The 14,210-nt window shown below is 43.8% G+C and overlaps 1 long non-coding RNA gene across 1 annotated transcript; it reads left to right on the top strand.

The window, feature by feature from the left end:
- Nucleotides 1-1,387: 1,387 nt before the first annotated feature.
- On the top strand, nucleotides 1,388-13,884 carry LOC132344362 (uncharacterized). Its single transcript, XR_009493612.1, has 3 exons — nucleotides 1,388-1,655; nucleotides 11,933-12,060; nucleotides 12,266-13,884. It is a non-coding gene; the product is annotated as an uncharacterized lncRNA (long non-coding RNA).
- The last annotated feature ends 326 nt before the right edge of the window (nucleotides 13,885-14,210 follow it).

Genomic DNA, 14,210 nt, shown 5'->3' with positions numbered 1-14,210 from the left:
CAGTTAAATATGAAAAAAATATATCAGTACTCCATCTGTTAGGTCAAAATTTTGGATCTCTTGGATTTTTAAAAACAAGAGACTGATGTTTTTCTGGTGACTTCATATCAGTGTATGATACATACTGAAAATATTTGTGCTCCATTCTCTGAAACAGACTCTATGAAAAGCGTCATGGATACAGTTGTTAAAATTGTTCAGCATATACATGCAAATGCTGTGACTCATCACCAGTTAATGGAAGTGTTGAAAGAAGTAGACAGTAAATTTAATGATCTTGTATTTATTACCAATGCTTCTTGCTTGAGCCACAAAGAGTTTTACAAAGTTTAACTGTGTTGTTAACTCCAATTCAAGATTTTCTTGAAACAAAAGTAGTTCTTGCCAAATATTCATTAACAATAATTAAGAACAGGCAATGTGTCTTACATGTTTTCTCATGGATTTCACACTGCATATGAACAAGATAAATTTGAAAGTCCAAGGAAAAGCTTATGATTTAGCTAGACAGGTATAAGAATTTACGTTAAAGTGGAAATTTTTTCATGGTTCAAAGCATTAACAGTAATTTTATACACTTTTCTAACATGAATCAATGTATAGAAGATTTTAATTGTAATAGCATTCTATAAATAGACTGTAAATACTGGAAGAAAATTTGAAGAATGCCTCATTTATGTTGACAAATGTAGAATTGCTTCTCAAAAAGCATAGTACCCCTTGGGTTTAATGTTAAGAATACTAAGTTAAAAAAAAAAAGAATACCAAGTAGACACAAATTAGTGCATTTGCTTAACTTGGACAGATGTGGTTTTGAAATTGACATGCTTTAACTTTAAAGTCAAATCAATTCTTAAAAAAAATAAACTAGTTTTATTAGGGCAGATGCAAATGTTGAAGGAAAATGATTTGGGGTACTCTTTTCTAATATATTGAAAGGATAATATTTTGGATATATTGGGTAAAGTGATATGCATTATTAACATCTATTTTTCTAGTTTCCTTTTATTTATTTTTTATTATGGCTACTAGCAAATTTTAAATTGCATTTGCGGCTCCACTGGACAGCACTGCTCTGCATGGGGTAACACAATCATATTATCTGACATCCTCCAGTATGACATTGAAAGAGCACAGGACAGTTATTTTATTATTTGATAAGTAATCTTATTCCCAAATTTTGGATAATTTTTCTTAACATTATTGGGTCATGAAAGACCTTGACATGTCTGAGACTTGCAGTAACTCACCAGGTTTTGAGCCTGTGTCTTTGGAAGAATGATAGCAGTTGAGTCAAAAAAGGAAGTCTACGGCCAGACTGTAAGAAGTCCTTTTTTTTTTTCCTTTAAATTTATTTGGCTGTGCCAGCTGTGGCATGTGGGATCTAGTTCCACCGACCAGGAAGTGAACCCGAGCTTCCTGCATTCGGAGCACAGAGTCTTCTTAGCCCCTGGACCACCAAGGAAGTCCCTGTGAGAAATCTTTAAGCATTTGATCTTTAGGCTGTCGGCAATTGGCAGCCATTGAAGAGTTTTAGCAAAGGGTTTTTTTTTCATCATTAGATTTGTATTCCAGAAAGGTAACTGTTGAAGCCTGTGGGGCACCATTTGCAGGAAGCCAGTTATTACTATGCCAAATAGAAAAAAGACTCAAATGTAAGTAATTGGGAATAAGGGGTAGGGGAAATGATGAGATCGATTTAAGAAAAATTTGGAGATTTGTAGAGTGTGGGAAGTGAAGGTAAAGAGTCAAGAATGAGTCTGAAGTTTTTGATGTGCTCTGCTCAGTGAATGGTGATGGTACAGACCATCACTATTTTCTGACATGTAAATACCTCAAGATTGAGATGACTTGAGAAAGATCAAGTAGGGGAGGAAGGTCAAGAGTTCAGTTTGGTCATTTGACTTTGACTCTGTAAGGTGTTGGAGAAGGTGATGGCACCTCACTCTAGTACTCTTGCCTGGAGAATCCCAGGGATGGGGGAGCCTGGTGGGCTGCCGTCTACGGGGTCGCACAGAGTCGGACGCGACTGAATCGACTTAGCTTCAGCAGCTGTAAGGTGTGAGCATAACCAGTAGACATGTCCAAAGCTCGAGGGAAAAGGTGGGAGCTAGGAATGGAGATTTAGCAATTTTCTGCATCTAGGTGGCTAGAATTGTAGGAGTAGGTGAGATAACCTTGATAAAGAAGTTCTCCACCTTGGCTGCACCTTACAATCACTCAGAGGGACTGAAAAATCCCAATGCCCAGGCCATATCACCAACCAATCAAATCAGGGATGAGACCCAGGCATGATAACTTTTTTTAATTTCCCAGGTGATTCTGTTCCCAGTGAAAAACTCTTGTCTCAGAAAAAATTCAGAAATGAGACAGGGAGGTCAGGTAAGTTAGTAAAGTGAGGATTTAAGTGATAGTATGCTCTGGAGATGAGAGTGGGCAGTTTCAGGAGAATAGCTGCCCTGAGTTTCTTTGGCAAGCTGGTTTTGTGGGGTGTACAAATGAAGGGGTGGAATATTCATTGGGGAAGGTGAGTTTGGAGGGGGGTCATAGTCCCTGATTTTCATCCCGTTGCCACCTTCCAGAGGGGAGAAGGGATTTTTGTCCTTATTTTGCTTTGATTCGAAGTGTCATGGCCTCGGTGCATGATGGGTACTTCTTATCTGCAAGGCTAAGTATATTGTAATGATAACATAAGAGCAAAAGTCAACATTCAGATGCTGGAGATTCTCACCTTTGCCCACCTTTCTTTGTCTGCCTCCAGGACACTTTTCACCCCCTAAACGAGTGCTTTCCTGTAGTCTGGAGGTCCTGCTTTTCTTTTCTGCCCATGGACCCCTGCTGTTTACAAGCTGTGTCGTTTCCTGCCATCTGGCTCACACACCCCTTTCTCTGCTCATACCTAGCTACCTGCCTCCTGTAACAATTCTCATATGCAGCCAGGTTTGAGAATCAACTTCAGGATAAGGAAAGAAGACATGCCAAGGTAGAACCCTGAAGAAACTCAACATGTAGAGAGACGACAGAGAGCAGGGCAAAGAAGCAGTGGAAACCCAAAGAGAGTAATGTCATGGGAACTATGGGAAAAGGAGATTTCAACAATATGGAATAATTTCAAGGAATAAAAGAATCAAAAGGAACTTCCCTGGTGGTCCAGTGGCTAAGTCTCCATGCTCCCAATGCAGGGGGCCTGGAGTTTGATTCCTGGTCAGGGAACTAGATCCCATAAGCTGCAACTAAGAGCTGATGCAGCCAAATAAATAAATATTGAAAAAAAAAAAAAAAAACCAAAGATGAGAAAAGATTGTCAAATAAGGTGGAAGCCCAATCATGTTGGGGGAAATAGTCCCATAATCATATACATGTGTGTGCACGCACATACCAGTCAGCACCAACATGAGGTTTTCCCCATTATCCTGAGCAACAAGTGGGAAGGACCAGAAGAAGCAAAAGGCTAGATTGATCCAGGGTTGGGAGTTTGCAGGGACAAAGTACAAGGGCTTAAGAGGCTGAGGATGTGATGACTAACCATAGAGAGAATAAGGAAATAAGGTGAGTGATACAGTGAAGGGAAATTGGGTGGTTTGGGGACTGAAGGTCTTCATATGATCAAAGAATGGGTACAGCACATATACTCGGAGTGGCCAATGGCCTTTCCACGAAGCTGCTTCCTCCTCCTGCCCCGCCCCAAGTATCCGGAATTACTGGAGTTGAGATTAAGGAATTGAGGCAGGGCGGTGGCTGAATCTTCCCAGAGAAGCCAAAACTCCACCCAGGATGAGGCAGCATGGCATTGAGGTCACACAGGTGTCAAAGCTGTCAGTGAAGGTGAGCTGAGGCCTGGAGGCCTGGTAGAGAGTGACTGGGTTAGATAAGGCACCTGTCCCTTGGGTGGTGGTTGTTTCTTCATTAACTCTGGGAACACTGGGTTGCAAGTATCAAAAAGGCCCCTTCCTGTTTTTCTCAACCCTGCACTTTAAAAGGCAGACTGTTTCCCTGAAGTCAGGCTTGTCTATTACTGAGAGATTTAAACATGTCTAAGATGCTGCTGTGTCATATATGATTCAGGAGCATTGCTTTTCTTTTTTCCTTCTTTTTATATTCTTACATTTTTTACACATTCAGTGTTTTTGGTAACTTTTCATTTTGATATAATTTTAAATGCATGCACTAAAAAGCTGTAAAAAAGAGTACAAGGAATTCTTTTATAGCCTTTATCCAGATTCAACCACTGTTGATATTTTGCTCCATTTATTTATCAGTCACTCTCTTTCTCTTTATTTTTACGTTCATGTTTTTTGTTTTCCCGCAAACCACTGGTTAGTTGGAGACCTTATAGCCCTTTACTCCAAATGGTTCAGTCTGTAATTCCTAAGAACAAGGACATTCTCTTATGCAACCACGGTACACTGATCAAAGTCAGGAAATTTACCACTGTGATAAAGCTGTTGTTGTTCAATCCACAGTCCTTGTTTCACTTTTGTCAGTTGTTCCAACGATGTCTCCTATTTCTATTTTTCTTTCCCGGTCCAAGATCTAGTCCAGACTAACAAATTGTGATTTAGTGGTCTGGTCTTCTTAGTTTCTTTTCATGTGGAACTGTTCCTCAACTTGACTTTGTATTTCTTGACCTTGACATTTTTTGAAGAATATAAGTCATTCATTTTGTGGAAGGTCCCTTAGTTTTAGTTTATCTGATGTTTCTTCATGAGTAGATTAGATTCATTTTTGGCAAAAAAGACCACAGTAAGGATGTTGGGTTCTTCTCAGTACATCCCAGCGGGAGGCATATGATGTTGGTTTGGCCCGATTGGAGATCTTACCATTGTTTTATAACAGCAATGGAAGGTTTTTTGAGCTTTATTTTTCCCATTTGGCAGGCATCTTGCATTGCAGTATGATTTTCTATTTCGCACAAGCATGATAATGTGAAGTTTCTGAATTAGTTTTGATTAATTGCAAATAACCAAAGCGCAATAATCTGTTTTTTTCTTAAAGGAAGCAAGTTTAAAATAATACCCATTCATTTTTACTTGTGAAGTTTTAATGAAAACTGGTATACTTAGATCAAAACAAAATATACTTAGACCCAGCAGGCAGGAGTGGGAGCAAAACACACACACACACACACACACATATATATATATATATATATATATATATACTATTTCAGACAATAATGAGAAAACTATATATTTGCAAATCTATTTTTAAAATATTAATTTATCCTTAAAGTCCAAGACCTTTATGATTAACATGGTGCTATACTACGTAATATACTGTAAAAACAGAAGAAACCCCTATGGCATACTGGAGAGAAGTGAATTATTTTTGTAGCATGGATCTTAACAGTAACTGCTGCATAATGATTTTGGGCAGATTCTCAGAGCCTGACAGAGGGGAGTCATGGGACTGGTTGTGCCAAGGGGAAGAAGCTGAAAACTGAGCCAAAGAAGATTTTAAAATAAGAGCTGTGTCAACATGCATAAATTCACTTGCTTTGAAGAAGCTGTAATGGGATCCAGGAACAGGAAAAAAGAATATTTATTGTTTTGCCTTTGCATGCCAAAATGTAATCTCTCCTTTTCTTCTCTCCTTTCCTTAAAACAACAATTATCTGCATGTAGAATGAGTGAGTTTTAAATGAACCATTCAGTGCTCTTTTCTGTTCTCACTTCCAGGACTGAGAGGCAACACCGTAGACTAGAAGTCTCCTGACTTTGGAGTCAGACTGACCCCTGTATGCACTTGGCCTCAGTGTCTGTCTTTATTTTTCATTTTTATGTTTTAATAACAAACCCTTTTATTTATTACGTATTGGCCATACCACAGGGAATGTGAAACTTTCCCGACCAAGGATCAAATCCATGCCCGTTGCAGAGGAAGCACAGAGTCTTAACCACTGAATCACCAGGGAAGTCCCAGTGTCTCTGTCTTTAAATAGGAGATAAACCTTGTTGGGTTGCAAGGATTAGAAATGACATATGCTTCCCTGGTAGCTCATTTGATAAAGAATCTGCCTGCAGTACAGGAGACCTGGGTTTGATCCCTGGGTTGGAAGTTCCCCTGGAGAAGGGAATGGCAACCCGCTCCAGTATTCTTGCCTGGAGAATCCCATGGACAGAGGAGCCTGGCGGGCTACAGTCCATGGGGTCGCAAAGAGTCGGACACGACTGAGCGATCCAAACTTGAATGAGAAAGAACCTACAGTACTTTACAAATACTATGGTCCATAGTGGACATTCAATAATGGAAGCTGCACACAAGGACAATGGAGTTTAAAGAAAAGAACCCTGGCCTGGGAACTGGGGCACCAGAGTCCTGTTACCCAAAAACTGAGTTCATCTCTTGGTGGGTGTCAAGTCAAAAGACACAGCCAAGCCAGAGATCGATCAGGAGGAGGAAGGAGTCATTACTTGCAGCAAGTAAGGAGAACACCCACCGGGGATCTTTCCCAAAGCAGTGTCTCCCCAAAGACCAAATGGGAAGTTTTAAACTAAGGGTACATGCATATTTGTGAATTGGGCAGAGAATAATTTAGCATAGCACTGGGGCAAGGGTTGACAGAATTCAAGCTTTAGGTGACTGAAGTCTTAAGGATCAGAAAAGGTCAACATCTTCATTCCATCCTCCACCTGGCTGCGGGCCTTAGCTCCCACAGAACTCAAAGATAATGTATCAGATTGTTGTGTATATCCCTTAAGGAGGAACTGGGACTCTGTTTTATTGCTGAGCTATTGTTTCTTGACTGATTTTCCTTTGTTCCTGCATCCCCTCACTTCCCTTGCAATCATGAATTACTGAGGCCTGTTCAAGGGCAAGCATTGTGGCCAGGCTTAGATCGCAAAATGGCTTAGGCCAAAAATGACTTCTCTCCTTTCAAGAAAGCCATGGGTGATTCTCTTTCTCTGGGGACCCCTACCCTAACTGCTTACAGTCCTCTCCCTGAGCCTTCATTTCACTAACAAGCATCTAAACTTGGGCTGTGCTTTTTCTGGATTGTTGTCTCATTTGAGAACTGATGGCTGGAGAGAAACACAGGTCTAGTTGGAGGAGCACTAGCATGCTGCCACTAATGCAAGATGGGAAGTTCTTCACTGGAGAGCTGACCAATGAGCTGTGGGAACACAGGTGAACAAGCAAATGAGCAGTCAGCTCTGCCTGGATGAGGGTGGCATTTGAGCTGGCCCTTGAATGCTCATGTGTGGCTTTTCCACGGGAGAAAGGAGGTGTTTCAGGTGAGGACAAAGACTCAAATGCCCAGCAGATGAAAGGGCATGGTGCTGCAAAATGGTGGCTTATGTCCAATCCCAGTGCAGTCAGCTTCTGGGACTATCTCTGACTGCTGAGTTGTAGCAAATACATTTAAGATAAGTGGACCCTCTGTGAGCTTTGCAAATCTTTTACCTCTCCCCTAACTGAAATGGGAGTTGCCCTCTAAACCCCCAGATACTCACCATTTGGACTGGGGCAAAGGAAACTACCAATTAAACATTAGTCTTAACTCACTAATAACTGATCATTGCATGGGGTGGTCTATGTGCCCGGCACTGTTGAAGCGCTATTATACTTCTACTAATTTATTTAATCCTCAGAACAATCATGTGAAAGAGATGCTGTTGCAATACCTCCTTCATAGTTGAAGAAACTTAGAAAGATTAGATCATTTGCCATAGGTCACCTGCAAGCAAATGGAAGAATCAAAATTAGGAACCAGGGTGGTTGACAAAGGCTGTGATCCTAACCATTCTGCAAGCTACCTCCCTAGAGACAGAGGAAGCAAGGAATCAATATGATAGAAAAGTATGTATCTATTGTTTATCACAATTTTTTTATTGAAGTATAGTTGTTTGACGGAGAAGGCAGTGGCACCCCACTCCAGTACTCTTGCCTGGAAAATCCCATGGACGGAGGAGCCTGGTAGGCTGCAGTCCATGGGGTCGAGAAGAGTCGGACATGACTGAGCAACTTCACTTTCACTTTTCACTTTGCTGCATTGGAGAAGGAAATGGCAACCCACTCCAGTGTTCTTGCCTAGAGAATCCCAGTGACGGGGGAGCTTGGTGGGCTGCCCTCTACGGGGTTGCACAGAATCAGATACGACTAAAGTGACTTAGCAGAGTAGCAGATAGTTGTTTGACAACAGAAATGTATTATATATATGTAACTAGTGCTAACCGGAGAAGGCAATGGCACCCCACTCCAGTACTCTTGCCTGGAAAATCCCATGGATGGAGGAGCCTGGTAGGCTGCAGTCCATGGGGTCGCAAAGAGTCGGACACGACTGAGCGACTTCACTTTCATTTTTCACTTTCATGTATTGGAGAAGGAAATGGCAACCCACTCCAGTGTTCTTGCCTGGAGAATCCCAGGGATGGGGGAGCCTGGTGGCTGCCATCTATGGGGTCACACAGAGTCGGACACGACTGAAGTGACTTAGCAGCAGTAGCAGCAGCAGTGCTAACAGTTAAGAATTTAGTTACACCTTTGAATATAGCTGTGTGGAGTAGGAAATGGCAACCCCCTCCAGTATTCTTGCCTGGGAAATCCCATGGACAGAGGAGCCTGGTGGGCTACAGTCCATGGGGTTGCAAAGAGTCGGACATAACTGAGCAACTAAGCAGGCATTGAGTATAGCTGTAGTGAATGCTGCATTCAGATGAGAAGCCAGGGCATTACTTTTGGGACCAAAACATGTTCTTTTATTTTCTTGGTAACAATTTTGATTGTGTCATTATTTGGGCATCGGCACTTAGGTAATGCCTTACAACAGTTTAGTCTCCCCTCCCCATAAGGCGTCATTCTTTGCTGGAAATGAGAAGAAAGGAGGAAATGGGATGGGTTGGACAGCATTTCTTTTCTTTTTTTTTCCAGATGGCAATTTAAGTATTTATTTACTTATGGCTACACCAGCAAGGCATGCAGGATCTTAGTTCCCTGACCATGGGTTGAACCTGTGCCTCCTTCAGTGGAAACGCAGAGTCTTAACAGCTGGACCACCAGGGAAGTCCCTGGATAGCATTTCACTTGGAGCAATGAGCACTTTGTAAAGAGTCTCAAGGAGGTTTTCTTTAAAAAGTTTGGCCCTGTGTGTCTTCTCCGGGCTGAGCAATAGAGCCTCAGGCTTCCAATTTTCCCTCTAAGTCAGGCTTTCTCAAACTGGAGTAATGCTGTGGGGTGGTGGAGGGGAAGAGGAGGCACAGAAAGGTTGATGAACCTGTCCACTGTCACACAGCTAGTAGGAGGTTTGGTAGGAATTCACCCCAGAAATTGTTTTGTAGAGATAGGCGATGGCTCCAGAGAGGAGGGAGACAGGACACCTTCTCCAATCGCATACTCTGTAATGGAGAGGGAGCGTCTGCTGGGGGGAGGCGGGCCGACTTATGCCCCTCAGCTTTGGGGAGTTGTAAGAAAAATGGGGATGCTTTGAGACAACCGGCAGGATGATCAGAGGCAGCACCATGAAAGGGTAGATAGCCAGACTCTGGAGCCACCTGCCCAGGTTCGAGTCTTGGCCCCAGCACTTATAGCTACATAACCTCTTTGTGCCTCAGTTAATCCATCAGTAAAATGGGGATAATTGTACCTACCTTTTAAGGTTGTTGTAAAGATTCAAATTAGCATTTGAGGCCGAAGGATGCTCTTCTCTGGGAAAACCACAACCGTGAGGCTGGTTTCACAGCAGCCTTCAATTCTGCTCCATTTTGCAAACATCTCACTTTCTCACTTCAAGTCCACTCCATCAGGCATTTACTTAAAATTTGCTATGGGTGATGTAGTTCACTTAATAAAAATTTCTACAGAGCTTTACCTTACAAATTTGGTTTAGTCTTCTTTTTTTTTTTTATTGAAGTAAAATGTACATAACATGGAATTAGCCATTTTACAGTGAAAAACTCACTGGCATTTAGTACATTTACAATTTGGGCACTTGTATGTAATCGCAAGACATTTTCATCCCCTGACAAAGGAAACCCCGCACCCATTAAACAGGCACTTCACTTCCCTCCTTCCCCCAGCCCTTGGCAAGTGCTAGCCCTGTTTCTGTCTGTATGGACTTATCTGTTCTGGACATCTCAAGTGGAATCATACAGTGCTTGTCCTTTGGTGACTGGCATCTTCCACTTAGCATGATGTTTTCAAGGTTCATTTGTGTTGTGCCATTTATCAGTACTTCATTCCTTTTGTATGGCTGAATAGTATTTTGTTTATCCATTCATCTGTTGATGGAGATTTGGTCGTTTCCACCTTTTGGCTATTGTAAATAGTGCTGCTGTAAACACTCGTGTACAAGCTTCTGTTTGAACACCTGTTTTTCCATTCCCTTGGGTATATATACCAAGCGTGGAATTGCTGGGTTGCATGGTAACTGTATGTGTAGTGTTTTGAGAAATCGCCCAACTGTCTTCCACAATGACTCTGCCATTTTATACTCCCACCAGCAATTCCTCCACATCCTTGTCAACACTTGCTATTTTCTGGCTTTTGAATGTCCTTATTTACTTGTATCAGAGCCATCCTTGTGGGTTTATCTATGGGGTTTACAATGCTTTGGGATCTGGCAGTGTCACACTTCACTTTACATTGGAATCGCCTGGGTTTTTATATATTTATTTTAATAACCCAATGCCTAAGCTGCAGGCTCAGGGAGCAGCAAGAGCTTCTAAAGTCCTTTAGGTGATTCCAGTGTCTAGCCAAGTTGAGAATCATTGTATCAAGGATTCCAGGCCCCTCTCGGACATATACTCTTTTTAATCAGAAATTTAAATCATGTTTAACTAGCTAGGCGAGGCTCACATTCATCTGAGAAATGGTGGGGGAGTGATCCAGATTTCTGTCAGCCATTGTAACCCTAACAGCTAAGGCCAGTTCTTCTTTTTTATTTTTAAGAAAGGAAGTGATTTCACCACAGCTGTACACAGGAGGGAGGGAGGCAGAATGTCTCCAAGGGTCCCAAGCGAACTGGTGAAAAAGCAAAAAACAAAACAGTAAAACAAAGGGCTGCTGGGTAGCGCTCCCCGCCGGTCCCCTACCTCTCTGCACAAGGAAGGTTTGGACTGTAGCCCAATAGGTGGCCTCTGGGTTCTTCTAGCCCGAGGAGGTGTCCAGTTAGCACTCCCACTTCCCTGCCACCACCACTGCCTTCTCCTTTTTAACACAGTTCTTTTCTGTTTTCGATTTTCTTCTTCCCAGAAGGTAGTTACTGCTATTAACTGTGCAGGATAGTGTGGTTCTTCTGAGTTTTTACAAACTGTTGCCGACGTGCAAGTTGGCATGACTGCCTATAAGCAGATGGACCCCTGCAACATGAGTTTTAGATGAGAGAAGTGTCTCACAGTGAGTAGCATTTTGCAAAGAGGGTCACCTGCAGTTTTTCCCCTCTAAGTACTGACTTAATCTTATTGTCACCATCTTACACCCACCACCACTGCGCCCCCTCCCCACCCCACCCCATAGCAACACCTGCAGTGGAATAGCCCTGCAGTGTGGGGATCCATGGGCATCACAGAGAGAGAGGGCTCAGGAAGGACCACATGTAGCAGTGGGGCCTGGCTTGGGTTCTCTGGGGAACGCTGATGGAAGCTGGGCATTGCTCTGGATTGGGTGCTGTCAGGAAGCAGGGTTGAGTCCTGATGGGGTGTCTTAGTAACCTTACAGAGCAGGAGGAAGACCAGACTAAGGCTGGGATTGGTGAAGAAGCCAAAGTCACTCCTAGGAGCCAGGACCCAGGGACATTCGGTGATTTTGGTGGTTTGGACAAGTTCCTGCTCCGTGTTCTCACAAGATTCCGGAGTGGTCCTGTTTTTGTTCAGTCCTATCTTGAACTCAGAGTGCCCTCGTCTGATGTTGGAGTTCTGGGGAATTGTTTGTGTTCAACAGGAGAGTGCCTGGCCAGCTTTTGTCACATACCAGGCGTTGCTTTTCTCTGTCTCAGGACTCCTTTGGGCCAAGAATAGATGAGGGCAGTCAAGAGGACATTAATCCATGATGTCTACATTTTCACCATTGCCAAGATTTTGTTGATGATGAGGAAGTTGCTTCGAAAATGCAGGCTGGAGTTGGGTAAGTCTCTTCTGTTTTTTAAAAATTTATTTATTTAAAATGGCTGTACTGGGTCAGATTGTTGCAGTATGTGGGCTCTTTAGTCATGGCATGTGGGATCTAGTTCCCCAACCAGGGAACCCAGGTCCCCTGCACTGGGGAACTAGATGCCACACCCCAGCCACTGTACCACCAAAGAAGTCCCTCTTCTGCTTTTTTGTTGCAGGATAAGTTGCTGAATTCTCTGATGTGACCACAGTTGCACAGAAGACACCAATCAACTCTAACACAAACAGTTTCCACAAAGTGATTATTCGTCCTCTAACAGGCCTTGAAGCGAGGGGCCTAGATTATAAAACCCAGGCAAGGAGAACACCTTCCAGAATCCAGATAGGTACTCACAGCCCAGTTGGAGGTATTTAAAAAGGCCTCAAGCCTTTGATTCCTGTCCATGTCCTACTTTTAACAATCTTGCCAGGATCCTGTAGTTGGTAGGTGATACAGGCATTGTAAACATGCTTAAATTACCCCAACAATGCTGGCTCCATTTCAAGGCCCATTTATCTCTGATGCTATGCTAACATTATGAAGCATTTCTGTTAAACTCTGCTTTTGTTGTGGCTGTCTGATGAGTTAATGGCAGAGTGTCTTGATTTTCCTCTCTGTCTGTTTTGTACCTGCAGAGTCAAGGCCGGGCACTAGCTCTGGCCGCTGTCAGCTGTCCTGCCAAGACACAAGCTGCTAAGCAGGACTGGCTACATAATTTGCAGGCCCAGGGCAAAATGAAAACAAGGGGCCCCTCGTTCAAGATTTATTAACAATTTCAAGACAGTGAGAGCAGAAAGTTAAACCAAGTACAGGACCCTTCTGAGCCTGAGGAGGCCTGTCAGAGCCCTGTTGCCCCTGCAACATGGCAGAAGGACAACTGGGTTCCCAGGGCCCTAACTCCAGAGGAATGGCCAGAACTGGAGAACATTCCAGGAAGCAAACAGGAGCTGCAGTCTGAAGATAAGAGACTGAAGGCCAAGATAGCAGAATAGCTACTGAAATTGAGGACCCTGGGATCCACAGATGAAAGGAAACCGTTCAGGGCAACCAACAGGTGGCCTGGGCAGGAGAAAATCAATGTGGGGGCTGAAAGCAGATCCAGTTCTTAACAGGATGGTCTATCGAAGGCCACTGATGAAGAAATTGGCCCGGTTCTTGAAGAAAGGTGAAGGACTTGGCAAATAGCCAATAGGGAGTGTTTGCAGAAGAGAAAAGTTTAATATCTAGGTTCGCCCTGGGCTTGTAACAAGGTGGTAGAGCTCACTGATCTAGACTTTGTCCGGCCATTTCAGCAATTCCTGAGGAACTTGGGAATGCAGGGAGAGGCACAGAGGACTGATATGATGATGGAGGCCTTTGCCCAGTGATAGTGTCATCAAGAAGGCTTTAGTGCCCAGATACTGATGTCCTCTCCTTTGCACATCTTGTTGAATACCAGCTAGAACCCTGAAGTCATAGAGAAGCCCGCAGCAGAAAGGTTCACTGCCATGAACAGAGCCAGCCATCAGTGATGGACGAGCAACTCTAGAAGCTGTAATTTTTCAAATTAACGTTAACCAAGTTTGCCTCTCACTTGCTTCTTCCCGGTGCCCATTTTTCACAAAAAACGTAGGTAACTAACATGTAATACCCAAGAGCTTTCTATTCGGTGCTGAAACGCAGAGCTGGCCCTGGCTGATGATAATGGAAATGACAATTCTAATGGATTAAATTGTAGCATTTGAAGAGTTAAGAAAAAGGCGGCAGTGCTTTTAGACTCCAGGGTGGATCCAAGCATTTCATTTTCTTGGCTTGGCCAGGAAATCAGAGGGGCCTGGGCTTGGGGGCCGGTCTGGGGGAAGTGCGGGGGGTGTGCCCCCCGGAAGTCGTGCTGCGCTGTTTAAACCTAAGGTGACCTAACGGACGGCGGGAGCGCCCGCCCGATCCTCGGCGCGGGGCGCGGCCATTGGTGACGCACGCCGGGGAGCACGGCGCCCACGTTTCCACCATTGCCTTCGCGCGGCCTCACACCCGGCGCTCCGAGTCCCGGGCTGCGGTCGTCCTCTCTTCTTCCCTCCCAGAGGCGGGCCCGACCCCGCCCCCGGCGCCCCGGGTGGCTCCCGGCGGCCCCTCCCACCTCCTAC

Source organism: Bos taurus, chromosome X, assembly GCF_002263795.3.
Source record: "Bos taurus isolate L1 Dominette 01449 registration number 42190680 breed Hereford chromosome X, ARS-UCD2.0, whole genome shotgun sequence".
Lineage (NCBI taxonomy): Eukaryota > Metazoa > Chordata > Mammalia > Artiodactyla > Bovidae > Bos > Bos taurus.
This window is presented reverse-complemented; position numbering and strand designations above follow the sequence as displayed.